Source organism: Thermobia domestica, chromosome 1 (genome assembly GCF_964235325.1).
Source record: "Thermobia domestica chromosome 1, izTheDome1.hap1.1, whole genome shotgun sequence".
Taxonomy (NCBI): Eukaryota; Metazoa; Arthropoda; class Insecta; order Zygentoma; family Lepismatidae; genus Thermobia; species Thermobia domestica.
The window spans coordinates 84,702,436-84,723,795 of record NC_137454.1 but is presented as its reverse complement, the minus strand read 5'-3'; positions in this window follow the sequence as shown (position 1 = coordinate 84,723,795).

Here is a 21,360-nt window from a genome sequence, read left to right as displayed (position 1 = left end):
TGCTGATACAACTTCTGGTAAATTTCTATTGTTTCATTCTGGAGCAGTGATTACAGAACATAGTTAATTTTCCCAGGTCCTAAAAACTGCTCAAATTTAGATGAGCAAAGTTCTGTTTACTAGCTTAAGCGCCTGCAGATACCAGTGTCACTATTGACCGTGCACAATTCAGTGATAGTTTATCATCATCTTCGGTAATTTCTTTTAAGAAAGCAACATTAGTAGAAGAATTCCATTGTCGGTGAATTTTCCTTCCATGTGAAAACGAATTAAAACTAAAATGTCTTTTTTTCCACTATGTATCTGGTTCGAGAATCACGATACATAGAACTAAAGTATATTAATCCGTTGAGATTTTATTACCATAGTAAAGAAGCACATACACAGTGGAAAAGGGACATTCGATTTTAATTTGTTTTTACATGAAAAAAATTACCAACAATGTAATCCTAGCATCATTGCTTCTTTAAAGAATTTGTACTGAAGATGGTGACAAATTGTCGTTGAAATGTGTATGATCAAAGTGCCATTGTTGCCTGGATGCTTAAGCTTTGTTTATATTAAATACTCATTAATACAATAAGTAATTTGTGCTCAAATTACTTTATCCATTCATTAGACAATGGACTACTAGTAGGCTGAAGTGGTATGAGACAAAGTTATTGAAATATAATTTTTATGGTAATATCTCAACGGTTATTCCTTGTAGGCTAAAGATGATGATAGAATATAGATATTTTCCTCTTAAATTTTGCGTTTGGTACATGCTGTATGATGTGAGCATACAACAGAACGGAAAAATCGGCGCATGAATGAATCTCCGGAGAGTTGCAGAGAATCGTCAGGGCCGTTGTTGTTTATTTCAAGTTTTAAGGAGATAGAATAAGGAGAATGAGCCACCGTAAATATATTCAGTGTACCTCATACACTTAATAAGTATGCAAGTTACTGATATGATGTTATAAAGGGAATGTGCTGTATTATCTTGTGTAAGTGCTCTATGTAGAGACCGGGATTAGCCGATTTAACTTACTTTCACTATTTAGGGTTATTAAGCTATTAGAGTAATCAGTTCCCTTTTCATTTACTTTGAAACAGGTATGTGGGGATCTCTAAATTAGGAAGCTGGAATGTAGGGATAAGATGCTATGTTTACTGTGAATGTGAGAATACTCATTACCAATTAATTACTCAGATATTCAGTTATACAGTTAATAGAAGAATGCAATTCTCTGTACAGTACTAAAAAACTATTCCAATGAGTCAACTTGTTCAATTTGTATCGAAAGAACACGTAAAGTCGTAACACTCATGTTTGCTAATAACTCAGGGTTCACACTGATCTTGAAAGTCCGAGAAGGTCATAGAAAGTCAGAAATTAAAATGAGTCATAGAAATTAAAGAAAATGCTTCGAAACATGCCGAGAGTCAGGAAATTGCTATATTTCACAGAAGAGTCAGGATAAATGCAATCAGGTTTTATGAAAGTACAATCTTCGGCTAGCTGGGGACTTCGCCCATAAAACACTAAATTTACTCGGTCTACGACCGCGTACATTATATCTCAACCTTTGCTTCCGTTCTTTGCACTGCAAGAATACGTCTATAGTATATTCTTTGTGAAAAATATAAACCCTTCCCCCATCCCCCTTTAGAACACGCATTTCAATCAAAGTGAAAGGTAAAAGCCCATGTTGGTTCAAGTGCTGACTGTGCTCAAAAATTTATTTCCAATAGTTTACGTATTTTCTCCTAATGAGACTGACAACTATGAAGTCACGTTTATATATTGAGGAAAAAAATAGAAATTGCTTTCATCTTTTGCTTAAAACGGAATTTTCGGAAACGCTGTAACAGAATTTTCGAAAATACTGTGGCATACGCCCACTTGTTTTGAATAAGATATGTATGTACCAAGTTTCATATCCCTAACATGTTTCAAATGTTAAGGGATTTTGCGATATGGTTACCTTACTTTAACAACTGCAAGTCCCAGTCTTATTTTCCTTCTCTTCCCCCTTCCCCCCTTTGCGGGAGAAATATTAACAAACGCTGAAACCTCGAGTTTATCAGTCAGTCACTCACCCAGAACTTCTTGTTATATAGAGAGAGATTTAAAGCTTTCCTATTACTCAGGTAATTTTAACAAGAATTACAACTGCTTACAGAAGATCTAGCGAAAAGCTCAAAGAATCAATGCAGACTCAAAAAGATGATAATAAAAAGGCTGTAAAAGATAATTATCTTGAAACATAAGCTTGCTATAAAAGGACGATCCATATAAAATAACCAAATTATGGTCGCTTGACCATTTTCAATCTTTTTATTCTTTATATTGTATTACATTGAAACCTCCCTTAACGGACACCTCTATAATACGGACATTTTTTTTTTTTTTTTCAAAATTATACGTTCCCTTACGGAACAAAACCCTCCCTTTTATAGACACTCTTAGATACGAACGCGGACAATCCTTTTTCCCCAAAAACGTTTCAATAACCTCTTCATAACGGACACGAATTATTCTCGGTTATGCGATATATTACAGTAGACAGAAAAGTCTTTTTCCCACAAGTGTATCTATCTTCAGTTTAGACCTGGTGAATCATCAAACAGAACAGCTTCAAGCTGAACTTCAAATTCTTTTTTTCTGCCCGCAATAAACTGCTTTCTGGTGGAAATCCTAGAAAACCTTCAATAAACAATAACACTCATGCAAGGTCAGTCGTATGATCAAGAATTCTATACTAAAGCTCTTCCCTTCCCTAACAAATTTAGACCCCCCTCCCCCAACATACACATGCTTCTTCTGCAAACGTACTGAGGATTCTCAAAGGACACTTGCTAATAAGTTTTATTACCCTTGTAGAGGAAAAAGCATGCAAAAGAGTTTAGCCTGTTGCAATATACGAATATATTAACACATCCTCCAGCAAAATATTATTTAACAGAAATGAATTTCTCCTTCATCCCTCCCAGTAATTCAAATATGTACTAAATAGAGTATTTTCATATTGAATTTTACGTGTTTACACTCATACATAATGTATTTACTGTATATTACTGCACACAATTACCGTTGTGAGAAATTAAATTTCTGTAACCTCTCTAACGGACACCCTTTCAGTAATGAACAAATGTTCATGTCCCATTGGTGTCCGTTATTCAGAGGTTTTACTGTATTACATTCATCGGCACTACAAAACTTTTTTTTTTTTTATAATTAATTTTAACCTGTTTGTGAGTGGTTGTCATTTCTGTTGAGTACCGCCTGTCAATTAGTGACTTTGCAGACGTTAGCGTAAATTTATATACCTGAGGGCTGGATTATTGAAAAACATTGCAACAAACAATTTTCTTCAGCTCTTTCTGTTCTTTATTTTTTTCTGTTGGCATGAAAAGCCTTAATTGGACCCTAATAAGTGAAAATTACTCCCTAAGTGTAGTATCGAAATTTAACAAATTCCACTTTTAGAGCTAAAGTTTATAATGAATAGGTGAAATATTAAACTTGATTTTTTTAAAATTATAACTACATATGGTATTCACTATAGATAAACAACACTGATATGTTCTTCGTACGATATGATTTTTTTTAACTATTCTATCAGGCCTTGTTTCCATTTTGTACTAAAACACAACAACGCACTGAGCAAGGCTGTGTGATAATATGTAACAAATCACACATCACGTAACAGTTTCGACACAATAACTGTGCCTTCATCAGACTTCCACTCCTTCTCTGATCACTCAGAAGGAGTGGAAGTCTGATGAAGGCACAGTTATTGTGTCGAAACTGTTACGTGATGTGTGATGTTTTAAATTTGAAATTTTGTACTCTTTGCACAGTTTGAAGTATCTCTCTGGTGGGATATAGTTTTTTTTTTTAAATATGTTTTTATAAAAGCAAACTATGTTATAAATTTCAACTTTGATATTTGATAAACAAAGTTACAAATTTTCAAAAATTGCACGAAAAGCACGTGTTTACTCTCAACGATTTATTTCTGATCTAGATACTATATCAACTTGAATCGTAGAACACATTGTTTTATTTCTGTTTTAATGTTGAATGACTTATACCTTACAATAAGCTTACTTTAAAAAAGATCTACCTTTATTGGTAATTATAAAAACATTTAAAGCCAAGGCCTTGAGGTGTCTGATTATTACCTCCTTGCGCCTTGTTTTCCCACGGCTACATGGGAACCTATCAATTATACACATTTCGTAAAGTTTAGTTGAATATACATTGTAAAATAATTGAATTAGGTGGACACACGTAGTATATTCTTGTGTAACTTTCATTATATCCCTGGGTGAATGTATCTTTGTGGATTTGATATGAACGTCAACTGAACAAACTGATATATATTTTTGTTAATGTCTGAATTCGCAATAATAAACGATTATTACGTGTCTATGACAACAATGTTTTCGGGAACATAATTTTGATTTTTCTATTCTGCCAAATATTAAGTGGTACCATGACTGATCAAACTTTTAGTATTTGGTCTTACAAACAGCCAGAATCACTAAAATCTTTAGCTCAGAATAAATTATCTGGAAGAATTGTTAGCAGCATTTTCACATACAATGAACCGTTCGAAACGGGTAAACATTCTAATGAAATAAAAGATTTGAGAGCATACATTCAACAATTGCCAACCTCTGTTCGTGCAGAAATCTTGCGTATGGAGCTTAGTTCGCTTTCTCCTGAAATGCTAAATAGTATGTTTATTTATATAACACATGTTTTGTGGTCATCAGATATGGAGCAATTGTCATATCAATTCAACCTAGATTCTGGACCTACGGATCGTTTGAACGAACTTCTGGAGTTTTTAGTGCAAGAAGTAAAGTTTCTCAAGGTGTTGGTGATTCCAACTACAAATAATCATGGTCCTGCAACCTGTCAGCATATGCTATTATTTCATGACTTGCTCATGGCAAACAAGACTCTCTGCCACTTAAGATTACAATATATCTGTACCGATGAAATTCTACGAGTAATCGGTAAAGTATGTTACCAATTACAATTTTTAAGTATCTCTTATTCAAAAGTTAGTGATACTGGTATCTGCTATTTAACCCGTGAGTGGGACTGTGACAAAATGAACGAAGATTTGAATGATGAAACAACTGATATTTTCATAACATTTATTCTAACCGATACCAAAAATGGCACCAAACCGTTCAACAATTCAAAATTTAAAGAGCTCTTTCCAAATGTTACAATTCGTGCTACCACATTGTGCAGTACGCTTAAAATTCTTGATTTGATTGGGACTAATGTTACTTACAAAGGGCTAGCTTTAGGAATAGCATTCTTGAGAAACTTAGAGGATTGTGCTATGTTCATAGACACATACATCTCGTATCTGTGTGAACAGTATGAACAACAAGGAAGTGAGTTTGTTTTTCCAAAATTGAATTTGCGATCAGTGAAAATGAGACGTCTGTCAGACGATATGTTGAATATCTTGAAATCTACATGTCATTCCGTTAGGAAATTGAAAGTGTGGGATATTCATGCCGACCAATTGGGTTTGAAAAATTTAGTAAAATATGTCTCATGTTTTGGTTCAAACTTAATCTTTTTGGAACTGTCTTTTGGTATGTATACGAAATCTGTAATATTGCCTATGTTCTTGAAATATTGTCCAAATCTCGAAGAATTTAATATTTTAAATATATTGGGACAAGTGTATTGGGATGATAAAAAGAAAACGCAACTGTTACCAAAATTGAGAAAGATTGGATTATTTGCCGAAGTAAAATTTGATGCAGCGGCGTTATTGTTGGAGAGCGCTCCAGCTTTGGAGACAGTGGTGTTTTACAATGTAATTGGTGACGAGGAATTCCTATTATCAATAAGCAAAAAGTCCTTATCTAAACAGTTGAAAATTTTCTATGTTCATGAAGGACCTATTTTGAACAATCCACAACACGTAGCTACATTTTGGCAACACAATCAACAGATACAAGTTATTGGTCATGTCACTTTCCCAGTTGAAGATTTGGGCCTCGGTTTGAATATAGGTCTCAATTTACAATGAAGAAAGATTAATTGATTACGACATAAGAAGTTTTTCTTTTGTAATAATTTATAGTTCTGTGTACGCATGAATTAACTCTTAAGGCAATGTCATGGTACCCAATTATTATATTATTGTATAAAACCCATTATTTCGTTTATTTATGTAGAGAATCACAGTCAAGGCTGTACTCAGAAACAAGATGGAAACTGACAACGGTATGTCTTTTTAAAAAGAAAATATTAGAGGAATTGAAAACGACTTAAAACGACATTTTATTCAGTTTAAACTTAGAATTTCGGGGAGAGGTCTAACTCTCATATTCACCTATGAAGTCCAGAAACAAATTTAAAGACAAATAAATTGCAGACTACATTAATGCAAAACTTGCTCCATAAGTCAATTACAATTCTCATCATACTTCCTCAAAAGTCCCGCCATTCAAATATCTTAAATTCAGAGAAGTCTCTGTAGTGCTAATTTGTCTTGAAGATTGATTCATTCCGGGTTTTCCACAGCGTACACTCTCTGAGATATTGTTTAGATTTAAGATTCCCCAGTGACTAATTTCACCTAATCATTTGAGTACGGTATAACGTCATTTCCGGTCATGGAGAAATTTCTTATTCAAGTGCATCAGATATGGTCATTAAAGAGATTACGTATCTGTTTTGTCTACAGGGATTGCAGTGGCTTAGTGGTAAAATGCCCAGCTGTAGTTGGTGGGTATCTCTGGTTCCATCACAGCTTGCACCATGTGGGCTTTGTTCATTATTATTATCACCATCTCATTTCACTTTGGAGCATATTGTGGGACGTGAACCTAAAAAACAAATCTCCAAAAATATGTAAGACAAAAGCACCCTTTGTGACTACTTGAAATTGTTAGATTCACTTCGGTTCAATTCGACTCATTATGAATCCACCTGAGTTGGACTTTTACTTTCCTTGTCTAATAAGAATGTATCATAAAAGTTAACTCATTAAAATACCGAAGTTGAAGAAATTATTTTCACTTTCTCGTCCCTCCCACATATATTTTAATGGTTTACTGCTCAAGTACAAATATCTCGTACATACAAAACTACCCTCTACAAAACTGTTCTATGGCATATTACCCTCATTTTTATAAAAAGTAAATACAACAAAACTTCAATTATACGGATTAATGAGCTCTAGATGTAATCCAGACACATAGAATTCCGGATAATTGAAGAAACCATAAAAAAGGGTTATGTCGTGAGGTTTTAAAAAATCTGTAAAATCATTTCTTTTCTTTTTTTTTTTTTCTTTTTTTTTTAAGGTAGGACTAATGTATGTATGTATGGATCATATTTACTGCAAACATTAAAAAAACTTCCAATTGAATATAAATTTTAACGTTGATTTGAATAGGAATTTCAAGGAAATTGTACTTTTATGAACGAATAACTACAGTTTGCATTTCAGTATAGCCTATACAGGGTTGATCATTTATTTTCACACGCCCTTGTGACTTTAAAACTAAAAGACAAAAAAAAAAAAAAAAAAAAAAAAAAAGTGAACTTGTGTACTGTGTAAATATCGATAGGGGTACATTGATTCACATACTCTATGATACAACCAGGTAAACAGTGTTGACAACACAACATAAAAGTTTTTTTTAACTCTACGTCAGGGTATTGTATATTTCAAATCTACATATTAAATAAAAACTTACAATATCAGATTTATTATCCAGTGATGCAAAGTAAAGACGCTATAGTTTTACAAACATCCAAATTTTAGTGGTCTTTATAGCAGTAACAACGCAAGTGAGGCGAATAGGGCAAGCACATCCAAAGTACTCCAGCGTCTAATACTATGACAGTCTTCGATTGAATAAGAACAAATATACAAGGGATTAAAAATTTGACTTTTTTGCAAAGCCTTTATTTCGGAAAAACTGCTTGAATAAGTACCTCGTCCAGTTGTACACCTGGCTTTCAATAGATATGAAGATCACAATGCTGTTTATGGCAACTTGATATCTCAAATCATTCTTTAGATATAAGTATAAATACTGGAAAAAATTTTGCAACACTGCTTAAAATTATGTAATTGCGAGAACTTATTGTAATTACACCTACCAAAAATATTGTTGTAATGTTATAGAAGCAAAGTAAATCAAAAAGTATTTTTTTAAAAAAATCTCACAAATATGTCATTTTAAATAATACGTGATTGGATGTGATACTCCGGCAGCTACGGGCACGTGTCTGACCCGCGCGTGTTTTGTAGGAAAGCGGTCTTACTGGAGATGGAAGAACCTCCTAGTAATTCGGAACGAGATCATTAAAGGGAAGCTACTTCAAACAGGGGCGACCTCGTTCGTCCAAAATAAAGTTCTTCGAAAAAAGTCAAATTTTTAATTCCTTGTAACTTTGTTTGTACTTGTTCGAAATACGTCATGTGATGACCGTAGTATTCGACACTAAGTTACTTTGGATGTGCGTTTCTCCGTCCGTGTCGCTTGCGTAATTACTGTTGTACAACGCTCCAAACGGGACGTGAGTACGGGAATTGCAACGGAATTGCAAAATTGTCAGTCTCTCTCCAATACGTGTTAACATATGAAAAAAAAAAAAATGTTTAAGTTTTATTTCCCACGGTTATGCCGCCTAGGCTGAAGAAGACTTCGATGATGAGTAATGAATGGAATGGTGGAATGAAGAAAGCGGGAGAACCCCGAGAAAACCCCACGCACACGGTGTTTGTCCATCATTAAGTTTACTTGGCGCGGGCTGGGATCGAATCAAGGACCCCATACACCATAGGTGAACGCTCTTCCATTAAGCCACCGCGGTCCCCATGTTAACATATGTGGTGCCTCTCTGATGTAATGGCTAGCAGTAACAATTCTTGCAACTAGCTCTTCTTCTGACAGTACAGGTGTTTCATAAAGCAGGGCTTTCATATGTCCCCACAGAAAAAAGTCTCATGAGTTTAGGTCCGGTGAACGAGCAGGCCTAATCACGATACCACCTCGCTCTATCCACGATACCGGATACACATGATTCAGGCATTCCTAAACGTCATGTGAGAAATGGGACGGGGTTCCGTCATGTTGGAACCAAATGCGCTGATGAAGTTCTAGTGGATTCTCCTCCAAGAATTCTGGTAAAATGTTTGCCAAGAAATAACGATAAAACTGTCCATTTAGTCGAACTGGTAAAAGATATGGATCACTAAGCTAATCTCCCAAAATACTAGACCTGGTGTTCAACGTGCACGTGTATTGGTGACCAATAGGGATTATGGTGTGAGGATTTTCTCCCATACATGACCATTCTGGTTATTCAACACAGTATCTTTTGTAAAGCATGCTTCATCACCATAGGCGCCGACTTGAAGAAAATATTGGGGGGCCAAAACAATGAATAAATATATCATCATATTCAGCCGATTACTATCAACTGCTTAATGACCCTTCCTCCTTCTCCCCCCCCCCCTTAGTTCTTGGTAAGCTGCATCCATTCCACTGCATCCAAATTCACGACCTAATGCAAATTTGCCTAAAGGCTTTAAAACAAATTCAAGTTCAAAATTTGGGAACTTCACTGCAAGTTTGCGCTCACATTGATCTTCACTTGTCATATCAATGTTCCCTAGTGTTGTAAAATTTCCGGAAATTTTGAACCGACTGGTAAAAGAACAGTTTTTTCCGGTTTCTTTCCGGAAAAATTGGGAAAATAACAAAAATCTTTGTATTAAGTTAGTTTTACTAGTAATGGAACAGTTATTTTTTGAACGCGTGAAAAATGTAAATTGAGAAATTTCAATATTGTGAATATTTAAAAAAAAGAAGCATTCGAAAATAAAACTTGTAATTATTCTTGAAAATTAATAGTATGCACTCATTTCTTTTATGTGCCTTTTAGTCGTTTACTCCTGGTTGTGCATTAATTACAGAACTTTTACAATTGCATACACATCTACCATCATGAAGCGTTTCTGTTGCAACAAATAGGGCTCTTGAATGAAACTGAGTTCTTAATATTCTCTTTGATCTGGTGAAATTTTGTTAATTTTAACTAAACTACTTCTTAAAACAAATAGTAGTAAGCAAATTGCACTGATATTCATGCACTGACATATAATTATTATTTAATATTCAAATTAATATAAACTTTATGTGCAATGTAAACAAATACCTGTTTTCTAATGTGACAAATTATCTACATATATAAAATGAAAGTGACTATATTTGCAACTTAACAACTTTTGAACCACCAGACTGATCTCGATAAAAAATTTCAACATAGATGAAGTTCGGCCCTGGGATGGATTCTAGACCTTTGAAAGAGCGACTTGGAGGAAGTGCGAATATATTTTGAAAATTACAGATCTTAGTGTCGAACTCATCGTTTTCGGAGTTGCTGAGATGAACAGTGATATTTCCGATGAAGCTTAAATTCAAATTCAGCACTGCAACTTGGAGGAAGGGGAAGGAGATACATAAAATGATCAAAAATGACCGATATTAGTGTCAAATCCATAGTTTTCGTGGTTGCTGAGATGAACAGTAACATTTCCGATGCTGTTTAAATACAAAATCAGGGCCGGAACTTAGGGGAGGGGGAGGGGAAAGGGTAGATATATAAAAATGATTCAAAATAGCCTATATCAGTGTCGAATCCATAATTTTCAGGGTCGCTGAGGTGAACAATGACACTTTCGATGCCGTTTAAATCCAAATATATCCCCGCAAACTGGGGGAGGAGGGAGATATATATAAAAATGATGCAAAATGATCGATATTAGTGTGAATCCATAGTTTTCAGGGCCCCTGAGATGAACAGTGACATTTCCGGTGCAGTTTAAATGAAAATTCAGCGCCGCAACTTGGGGCAGGGAGAATGGGTGGATATATAAAAATGATCGAAAATTGCCTATATTAGTGTCGAATACATAGTTTTTTGGGTGGCTGAGATGAACAGTGACACTTTCGATACCGTTTAAATCCAAATTATGCCCCATTAGTTACTCATAAAGGGGAGAAATGACATGTAAAAGTAACTGAAAATGACTGATACTAGTATCGAATTCATAGTTTTGGGGGTTCCTAAGTTCATTGGTGACAGTTTTGGTGCTCTTTATACCCAAAATGAAACACATTCTCTCCGTGCGAAAAACCGGTATTTTGTTAGTCTTTAATAATAACGAACGGAAATTTCACATGTTAAATTCTTTAATATATTTGTAGCTGCTCAAATTTACGCACTTGTGCGGTATATGTGTATATATGTAAATAACATTATCTCTCTTTTTGAATTGTTCGAAAAATATAAATACAAATAATAAAGAGGGATTTTTATCAGAAATCAGAAAACTAAAAAGTAAAATTAAAAGCTGTTACTTTAAATATTTCCGGCTAACGAAATACGTTGTATACATATATGCTGCAGACACGTTACAGAAAATAAGATTAGTATCAGGCGAAGAAATAGTTTTTAAATTATATTTCCCGGGTTTTGCCAATATTTCCGAACAAAAGATTTTTTTCTAATGGATTCAAAATTTCCGGAAATTTTACACAGCACAAGGAAAATACATATTTCCATAAAATATACAGGGTGTTTCAAAACAACACCGACAACGTTCGGGAGGTGATTCCTAACACCAAGATAAGAAAAAAGTATAGACCATCTTGGGTGCACAAATGCTTCCTTTCGGAGTTATAGGATGCCAAAAACATAAAAAAATGAACTTTAAAGGTTCATAACTAAAAAATATAGGACCTACCGTAGTCGAGTCAAGATTTCACTTAGAAACTAGTATGTGCCCTATCCAAATATCCATGTTTCAGAATCTTGTGGTACTTCCGCAACAATTTTTATAGAGGCAGTTGGAGAGTACTTCAAATTATATGCCCGTAGCCAAACTCCCTCTATAAAAATTGCTTCGTGAGTACCTTAGGATTCTGAAACATAAATTTTTGGATAGGGCACATATTATTTTCTAAGTGAAGTCTTGTTCCGACTACGATAAATTCCTCAGTTTTGGAGCTATGGACCTTCAAAGTTCATTTTTTCATGTTTTCGGCAGCCTATAACTTCGAAAGGAAGCATTTGTGCACCCAGAATGGTCTATATTTTTGTCTTATCTTGGTGTCAGCAATCCCCTCCCAAACGTTGTCGGTGTTCCGTGTTCTTTCGAAACACCCTGTATATTTGATTTTAACATACTGGTATGAACTATAATGATTCTGGCCTTGTTATTTAACACTTTCCTGACATAAAACGGTAACTTTATAAGATTACTTAAGATAATTTAAATACGTCTATATTAATTATTCTAACTAGGATTATATTTTAGGATCTTTTGTTGCCATGAATCCATTCTATCACGGTGCAAAGGAATGGTGTAAATATATTTGTTGCCACAAAATTTCCCTATTCTAATACAAGAAACATTACTCAATGATCTTAACTGTAAACTAGTAAATATAATATAGTTTTCATTTTAAAAGCATAATGTAGTAAAATATTCGAAAATTTCATTTTTTCCCAATTTTTCCGTTTTTTCCAAGCTCGGGAAAAAAGGGTAAAAAAAACTTTTTTTTAACCCAAAATTTCCGTTTTTTTCCCCAGACCTTTACAACACTAGTGCTGCCAGAGTTTTGGTTGAAGCTTCAGTGTTCCATTCTACAAAGTTTTGAAAATGGCGTTTTCTATCGAATAAAAAGGTTCTTCCTATATTGAATTAAAAGCACGACGAAGTCTACGATAGAAATTCTTGCTCCTCTTTTTTAATTCTTCCTCGATTGGATTATATTGGAGGGGCGAGGACCCCACCTGTAAATATTGGGGGGACCAAAAGTGTCTTGCTCCCCCAAAGTCGGCGCCTATGTTCATCACTAAACAGTATCTGAATTCGATATACAGAATTATTCTCACACATTCGATGAAATCACTCGCAGAAGTTGACACGTAGACCGTAATAATTGTTTAACAGAGGCTGCTTTTAGTAAATGATACCCACTTAACTGCTGTTCTCGTAATATTTGTCATACAGTGACGTGATTTGTTCCTCGCACTCGCGCAAGAGCTTTTGTGCTACTGCTTTTAGTAAATACGCGTCCAAATCAGGAGTGCTGACAGTCCGCAGAGCACCGTTGCCGCCCATATCCGGTAGCTTAGTCCTAGTTCTGCATAGCCGCACTAAGACATTCGCAAATATGGATTGATAAGGTATTTGTCTCGCGGGGTATCTTGCTTGATGTAATCTGGCTGCCGATCGCCCACAACCACCAACTTCGCCATACACGAAAACTATGTCATCGAGTTCCTCGATTTGATAGTTGGTCATTTTGATCCTACTACTCAACAGTCCTGATGTGGTTGAATAATGTGCTGAGTGAATACAGCTGACGGACAGGGTTGCAAATGGAATGTAACACAAAACAACCTGCTGCTGACATCTCGTGAATATTTGACATACAAATTCAATGGCATAGCATGATAGCAGGGCGTAATTTGGAGAGAACAGGGGGCAACTACCCCCTCCTGAGTTTGAGAAATTCATTCAGAATACTTTCATCAATAGTCTACTAATCAGTGGCGGCCGGTGGATTATGGTTTCGGGTGTTGCAGTACGAATGATCGGAGACAGCAGATATAAAATGGACTTATTGACTAATCAGCATATCTTTAGATGCAAATGCTATGTGACATGTGAAATTAAATAAAAGTCTGTTTTTAAAGAATAACAAATAACGCAGAACATTTTATTCGGTTAATCGCTTTATTTAATTAGTAAGTCCATTCTCCTCTCCTTGATTGAAATAAATTTGTCTCATACATGCTGGTTGAACTCTGATATTCTAATTATCAGGTCTTTTTTGGTGGAAAGCATAACCAATGGTTATAACCTTTCTTGGGACATTCATTTCTTTCAAAGTGTCATTTTTTTCGATGTGGAAAAATGCCTTTTCCCCTTTTGCTAACGTCATACGTACAGTTAATATTAACTTCAGATGCTTTGTAGATTCACTAACTGATTTTTCTAGATTATTGTGAACAATTCATTCTAGTAAACCCAGTCCCTGACAGTGATCCAAATTTATTTGCAGCGTAGACTGAAGACAGTTCGTGGCAGAGATTAGTATTATAAAAAGAATGTAAATTGAACACACTTTATTCTCAGTTTATCTAGGAAAATTTAAAACAAATCTTGGAAATATATCTAGCGCAAACAACATAAGATGTCCTGTAAATTTAAACCGGATTTTTTTTTCGAACACTCTTCTGAATTGCCCTTCGCTTGTTTTGTCGAAGCCTTAATTGCAAGTTTTTCCTCGGTGGAGAGCTGGGTAAATTGCTTTTATTTTCTGTAAGTCATTTAAAGAAGTCATGGTATAGAATTCGTTTAGAATTTGTAGGTTATTTACAGAATTAGAGCACACACAACTCAAGTAAATCGAATAACTGAAAATCAAAACAGTAGATTCAGCAAAACCAGCTGATACAAAAGAGGTATATGAATTGCGAATGTCATATATACACCAACCCACACACGTGCGTAAAAGAAAAACTACATTTCAAATCATCGATCTTGGTTGTAAGTAATGTACGATGAACACAATATACTTTCACACGAGAGGAAACAATGCTTATCAATGTGATACGTTCTGGAAAGCAAACTTTGAAACCCGCCAGATGTAGGTTCAGCATGTAACAGAAGCCAAAAATCAAAGAACGTCAAAACAAACAGCATTACCAATTCTACACTCAGAAATATTTGCTGGAAGGGATCCAGAGGGTCCAATACGTCTTTGTAATATCAAACCTGTTTTATTCTGCATCCCAAAAGACGATAAGTAATTAATTACTGTCACCTATATTTAAAAAAAAAAATAGAATGATTATTTTTATAAGAAAAGAAAGAGTAGCCTATATGATGAGGCGTAAAATGAAATATTTAGTCTACATCAATCATTTCTCTGTTAAACAAGTATGGTTTGTTAAGAAAGTCTACAAATGTTAGTCGATTTTCGAAATTGTTGGGAGATGCGATTCTGGTGGACACCCTCGTAGCTGCGCCCCTGATCATTGCTAATTAGTCCCAAATTCAATGTGGCGTTTCCCATCATACAGTTTCATGTGATAAGTATCAAGAGTATAAAATACATTTGTTTTATAAAACAAATATGTATATACTAAAATACTATTCAGAGAGGGGGATTCTATATATTGACTTATTTATATTTGGTTTACAAATTACTGTACAAGAAGCCTTCGTTATCTATGTAAGCTAAGAATTAAGTTGTAAATGCGTGTTTACTTTCATTTGTTTTCTACTGTATTACATATTTTCTTTCTTATTTTGTAATTTTGCAATCACTTTTTTTAAATTGTTATTACTGTGTATTGGTTTGCTTCAGTAGAATCCCGTAATTTGAAAATATGAACGCATAAAAATAAATTCCATTTGTAATTGGTAGTGAAATAAAATTCAGAAGTCTTATTTAGCGCGAAAAACCTCGGTCACTGGAAACCGTGTCGTGTTGTTGCAGAAGCACTGCAACGACCAGAGCCTTTAACTTCTGAGATAGGGGAAAGAAGACAACATTCGCTCCAATTGCCAGGAATCTGGTCGTTGTATGCTAGCTGCAACGCAATATAAATTAGAGACTCTGTGATGGATTGTTTTTCGCTTTTTAAAACGGATTAATGGATTTTTCCGTTATGGAAGTAAAAAAATATGTTATTTAAAGTAATTATATGGGAGTATTAAAAAATAATTGTTTCCTGTTCTTTACTACTACTGTTAATTATATATATATATATATATATATATATATATATATATATATATATATATATATATATATATATATATATATATATATATATATATATATATATATATATATATTCTTTGGTCGTTGCGCAACGCTGCAACACTAACATTAGCCGCCACTGCTACCAATATATCAATCACAAATGTGAAACACTTATGGAGCTGGGGGACATTGTTCCCAAGCAAAATACGGAATGACGCTGTTGCACGATAGTCAGAAAAGAGGAGACATAACAGCCAGCACAATTACTCCGTTTTACCTCGAAACTCTTTATGTGGCAATGCGTATGTTCATATACATAGCTGTTACATATTGTGACAACACTGAAATGCAAAAGGGGTATCACTTATAGGGATTTGAAACTTATCATCTGTCATTTCTGTATGCTCTATGACAGCTACATTTACCGTAATATGGCAAGATGACGAGGAAAGAGGCCACCTATTGTCTCGATTTTCGTATCTTGGTTACTGTACTCGTTATCCTTTTTATAACCTTTTTCAGTACCCATAACACTACAAATAAGGTCATGACGTATCGTTGGTTTTGAACTTCTTGAAACCCTTAGGAATCGAACCCAGGATCTCTTGATTACAATGCGGTGCTTGATATTATTTAACCGTTGCGGCCAATGTAAGTGCGCCTCTAAACAACGTGTTTTGAATTTACTTAGGGATGCGCACGAGACGAGTCGAGACAGGATTTTCCTGACAAAATTCGAGTAGAGACACGGCTCTTCCAATAGAGAAATATACATTTTTCGAGTCAAGACATCACTTTTACAGCACATTTCCGAGACGAGACAGCCACAAATCTTGTCTCGTGCGCATCCCTAAATTTACTTGCATTTCTTTTTGCTGTCCCTGTGATAATCTCATATGTTCATACATCAAAGAGGAAAGGAGGAAGTGAAGGGAGGGAGATTACTTTCAGCGTAGATTGTGCTATTATTTCCAGACATATCCGTGTGTTCCTGATTCGTTCAATGATACTCTCACCATTGTGACTGCCTGGCAATACCATGTGTCGTATTTCGTATTACTACCCACAACTTGACCCACATGGCCAAGAAACTTTTTATATTGGTAATCGAAATGAGCAGGTGTCTTTTTAGAAATGTCCATGGGTTTCCTCGTAGTTCTCACATTGTCTAGCATATTTTCATTCCCTCAATTATTTTCATATTTCTTTAATTATCCGCCTCCTTTAACCTAAGAGGCAACACTGTGAAATGTTAATTTGTTTCGAACAAATCTAGGAGGATAGGTCACCAACTCTTTTCGAGGTATCTACCATCTTAACACGACTTTTCCCTCTTTTTGTTACGTAACCAGTATTGTTATTATGTGTCATCAGCTCCCATACGTTGTAAATAATCTATTGTCCGCTACATGGTAGCTCAGTGGTAGTGTGCATCTTATGGCAAGAGGTCCAACTATAGATCTACACCCAAGTGAGTTTGTGATGAAGAACATTGTATCTATTGCTCTTATTTTCTTTTTTCTTTTACTTTCTTTTTTTTTTTTTTTTTTTTTTTTTTGCGGGGATATTCCCATTTTCTAGCAAATTCTCATTGGATCAATTCTTCCAAAATCATTACGTATTATTAATGTATGTCTCCTTTATACCACAGATAATGAGTGTAGGTCATGAAGCTACTGATGTAATTATTTTCTTTAATTTCCTTTTAAGCACTACAGTCCATCCCTACTATAGTTATGCAACCACGCACAACACAACAAAAACCCTTCACCATCTTGATTTTATTCAAAACATTGATGGTCTGTCAACGACTTTTTGTTACTAGGTGGGAGTTTGTTCCATCTGTCATGAATCGGACCCATCTGTACTAACGGAATATCCGGCAACCCCCACTTCCTGTGGGGGGCTCCCTTGCGTCACCAGTGAACGATTCACAATCATGCATTTTTGGGTAGAGCATGTTACAAGTCCGAGACAATAACATGCCACCTCAGCTCAATAGTAATAGTTTTTGAGATATTCGCCCCCAAAGTTCATTTTCACATGTTTTTGGACAATTCTAGCGCTAAAATTATGCACTTTTGACCACGGGTACATATGAACTTTTTTTCTTCTTTTAATGTGAGGAATCGCCCGTTTCAGTTTGTCAGTCTAGTTCATTAACACCCTGAATCTAATTTAACTTTAAGTAATATTAACTTTATAAAATGCAAATTCATTTTGAAAAGTCTAATAACAACTAGACTTGATGAAGGTTGATTTTGAGTTTATCGTCCCTTTCAGCAGTGAGGCTATATGAAATGTAGACCTACTGATTAACATGAAATCCCAGCCACGAGCTCCCGCCAGGAATCGAACTCGGGTGACTTGATGAAAGAATTGGTAAAATCACATCATTAAAATTCCAGTTTATTTCGAAGGAAACAAATAATTTTTCAGAGAAATCAATAGATTAAAAAGAAAGATGGCGTACTAAGAATTCTTAATGTTACTCTTTGATTTCTACAGTAGCGGTTCGTGGTCTGTAGAAGCACCGATTGCAATATTAAAGATATGTAAGTACGCGCAAGTGTTCTCCTCCCCCAGCGTTCTTGAGTCTTATCCAAAAACATATTCAGGAAATATGCAGAGGAAAGTCTTTTTAAGCTCTATTTGTATATCTATTGATTAAAGTATATGCTCTAATATTGATTTAATTATATAAGCTATTTCCTTTTCTTCAAACAATCACTATCAATGTACGTTTATACACTAGGCCTATTTATATACAAAACTTCTACACTCATATTATTGAACAAGAGATAAATCGAATATATAGCATGTACGACATGAATGATGGCGTAAACCAAAAAAAAAAAAAAAAAAAAAAAAGAAAAAGAAAAAGAAAAAAAAGAAAGAAAGAAAGAAAGAAAAACAAGAAAATTGCATATACTCAAGCACGCAGTTAAACAAAATAATTTAATTAAATAAACTATACGTTATTTAAAATGGAAGGTCTTTCTTCGTTCTTTTCGAGCTTCAAATTTTTCTGTCACTTGATTGAAATCTGAAATGCTGCTTTCCAAGTCTTTCTGAATAGAAATTTCGCAATCGCAAATATTTTTCACTTTATTTTTTTTATAGGAAAGAGAAACACATCTCTCCTCTGACAATATGAATTTTGTTGGCATTTCTTTTATATGAATATAAGGGACAAAAAGTCAATTTTCAATAACCACGCATTTTTATCTGCTGTTCTACTATAAAGAAGCATGAAATCTAATTTTTTTCCTTCGAAAATGATTTTTTTTTTAGTTTAACATCCCAGCAAATTAGGGTAAAGAAGACAGATTATTATTATTAAAAGTGAATGATTGTGAAATTATTTTTTTAAGCTCTCCCGTTAGAAATCGAACACGGGATCATGTGCACAAAAGACACACAGCTAGGCATTAGACCAGTTGTAGGACTTTTTCTCCTTCGATACATCATTTACTAGATATTTATATTTTGAATGGTTTGTGAGTTTTCAATCAACAAGAATTATCTTGAATTCGAAAACATTGAATTTGATGCTGAAAATTCCCTGAATATAGGAATTTCTCTTTTGGGACTGGTAGGAGTATATTTCAAAGTAGGGAAAAAAGAACGAACTGGGATTGCCAGCACTAGATATTTCTGCTATTATCGACCTTCGTTTGATTTGATTTGGTTTACTATTCATTCTGTACATCATATTACAAGTACAGTATGATTGACTATTGAGTCTTTTTTATTTCAGTTCTTAACTGTAACGATGTTTTAAATTGAAGAATATTGTGAACACAAAATCAAGCAACCTTTTAAGCGTAAAAAGAATATGTATACTTCTGTGCATAGTAAAATTTCAGTGTCATAAATTTTTCCTACATTATAAATTAGTTGGGGTCCCTGGTACGATCCCAGGTCGCATCAGATGGTCTCTCTCGATATATTCTAGTCTGTGCTGATTATATACGGTACCGATTGCCAAGTAAGATGCAACTGGAAGCGGATAATACGGGAAGATAGCAGCAATGCAGGTATAAATTCACCTCCCCATGTTAAGAGATAGTAGCTCCTGCCATATGTTCAATGTTACTGATTCCGGTGGCAACGCTCCCTAACGTTCTCACCTTCCATGCGAGCGATCCCGGGTTCGATTCCCGGTGGGGCACTCGGTCGAAAAAGTGTAAAACGCTTTTTCAGGCCAGCCACCCTGAATGAGGTTTTCCTGGGTTTTCGTCATTCACACCAGGCAAATGCCGGAGTGGTACCTAACTTATAGGTCCCAGGCCACTTCCTTCCTTCCCTTTCCCCGGATAGTGTGCTCGCCGAGGGACGTAATCCCTCAAACATGACGGGCTAAATGGCCATAGATGCCAAAAGCCCAGAAATCAAAAATCCTTCCTTCCTTCCTTCCAGTGGCAACGCTCGCTGCAACTGGAAATGTAAATCTCTCTCTTTCTTTCAGTTTTTTAATTGAATTTTTTAGAAATGCAACAATGGTGTCTTGCGCTCAAGAGTAAAAGCTTATTTTTTTTACTGATACACTACTTAAAAATATCTTCAGTATTAAAAAATATATCATGTTGTACAGCCATGCGACATATAGTATCAGCCGCCGCTGGATTTCTGTAATATTTTTTTATCAAAAGTTAGAAAAGAGTTAAACGTAACTAGCCAGCACTTCTAATGTCTCATCCAAAATTTCAGGATTATCATTCCTTTATGATTCCTCCTCACACCCTAAAAATCGACCGCCAAACATTTCTCCAGGACCTAATGGGGGTAGCGCCCTATAGGCTGAGAATCATTGAACTACAGGATATTAATCAAGTCATGGGCAAATTTCAATCTTTCAAAATGAACAATAAATCACTGTAGTAAACAAAGGAAAACATCAATTATTAGGTATGTTAGGTAGTTGGAAAAATGTGAAATCACATAGATAAATGCTTCAGAAAGGCACACTACCTTAAAAAGAACGAATATACCGTAAATGTGATATTTCGAAATTACAAATCTGGTTTTCCAGCATTTCTCGTATACTTTATTTTTTTTATAGTAAGTTCTTTACTTTGCTTTCTGAAATATATGTAGAACAATTTAGATGAACTACATTACAGGGGCGGATCAAGGATGGACTTCTGGGACGGACTACATTAGAACCACGAAATTTCCAATATGTTAAATCTTTTATACTATTGCGTGAGAACTTCTTACCCACCTACTAGCAAACACAAAGGTGAAATATTCGCAACAATTAGGATTTGCAAAAAACTATATGAACAATACGTATGAAAATCAGATATTATGCTATGTAAAGGTAAAATAGTGTGTGGGAAGGGTATTTATTGTCCAATGGGTGGATATCCATTTGAGAATAGTAGAAGCACCATCAGAGAATCAATGCAAGCAATTAAGACAACTTTTAAGCTAATATAAGTGTAAAGAAAGGAATTGCCACATAAAAACATTCACAATTTGAATAAGAAGAGGGTCTATAATGTTACAATT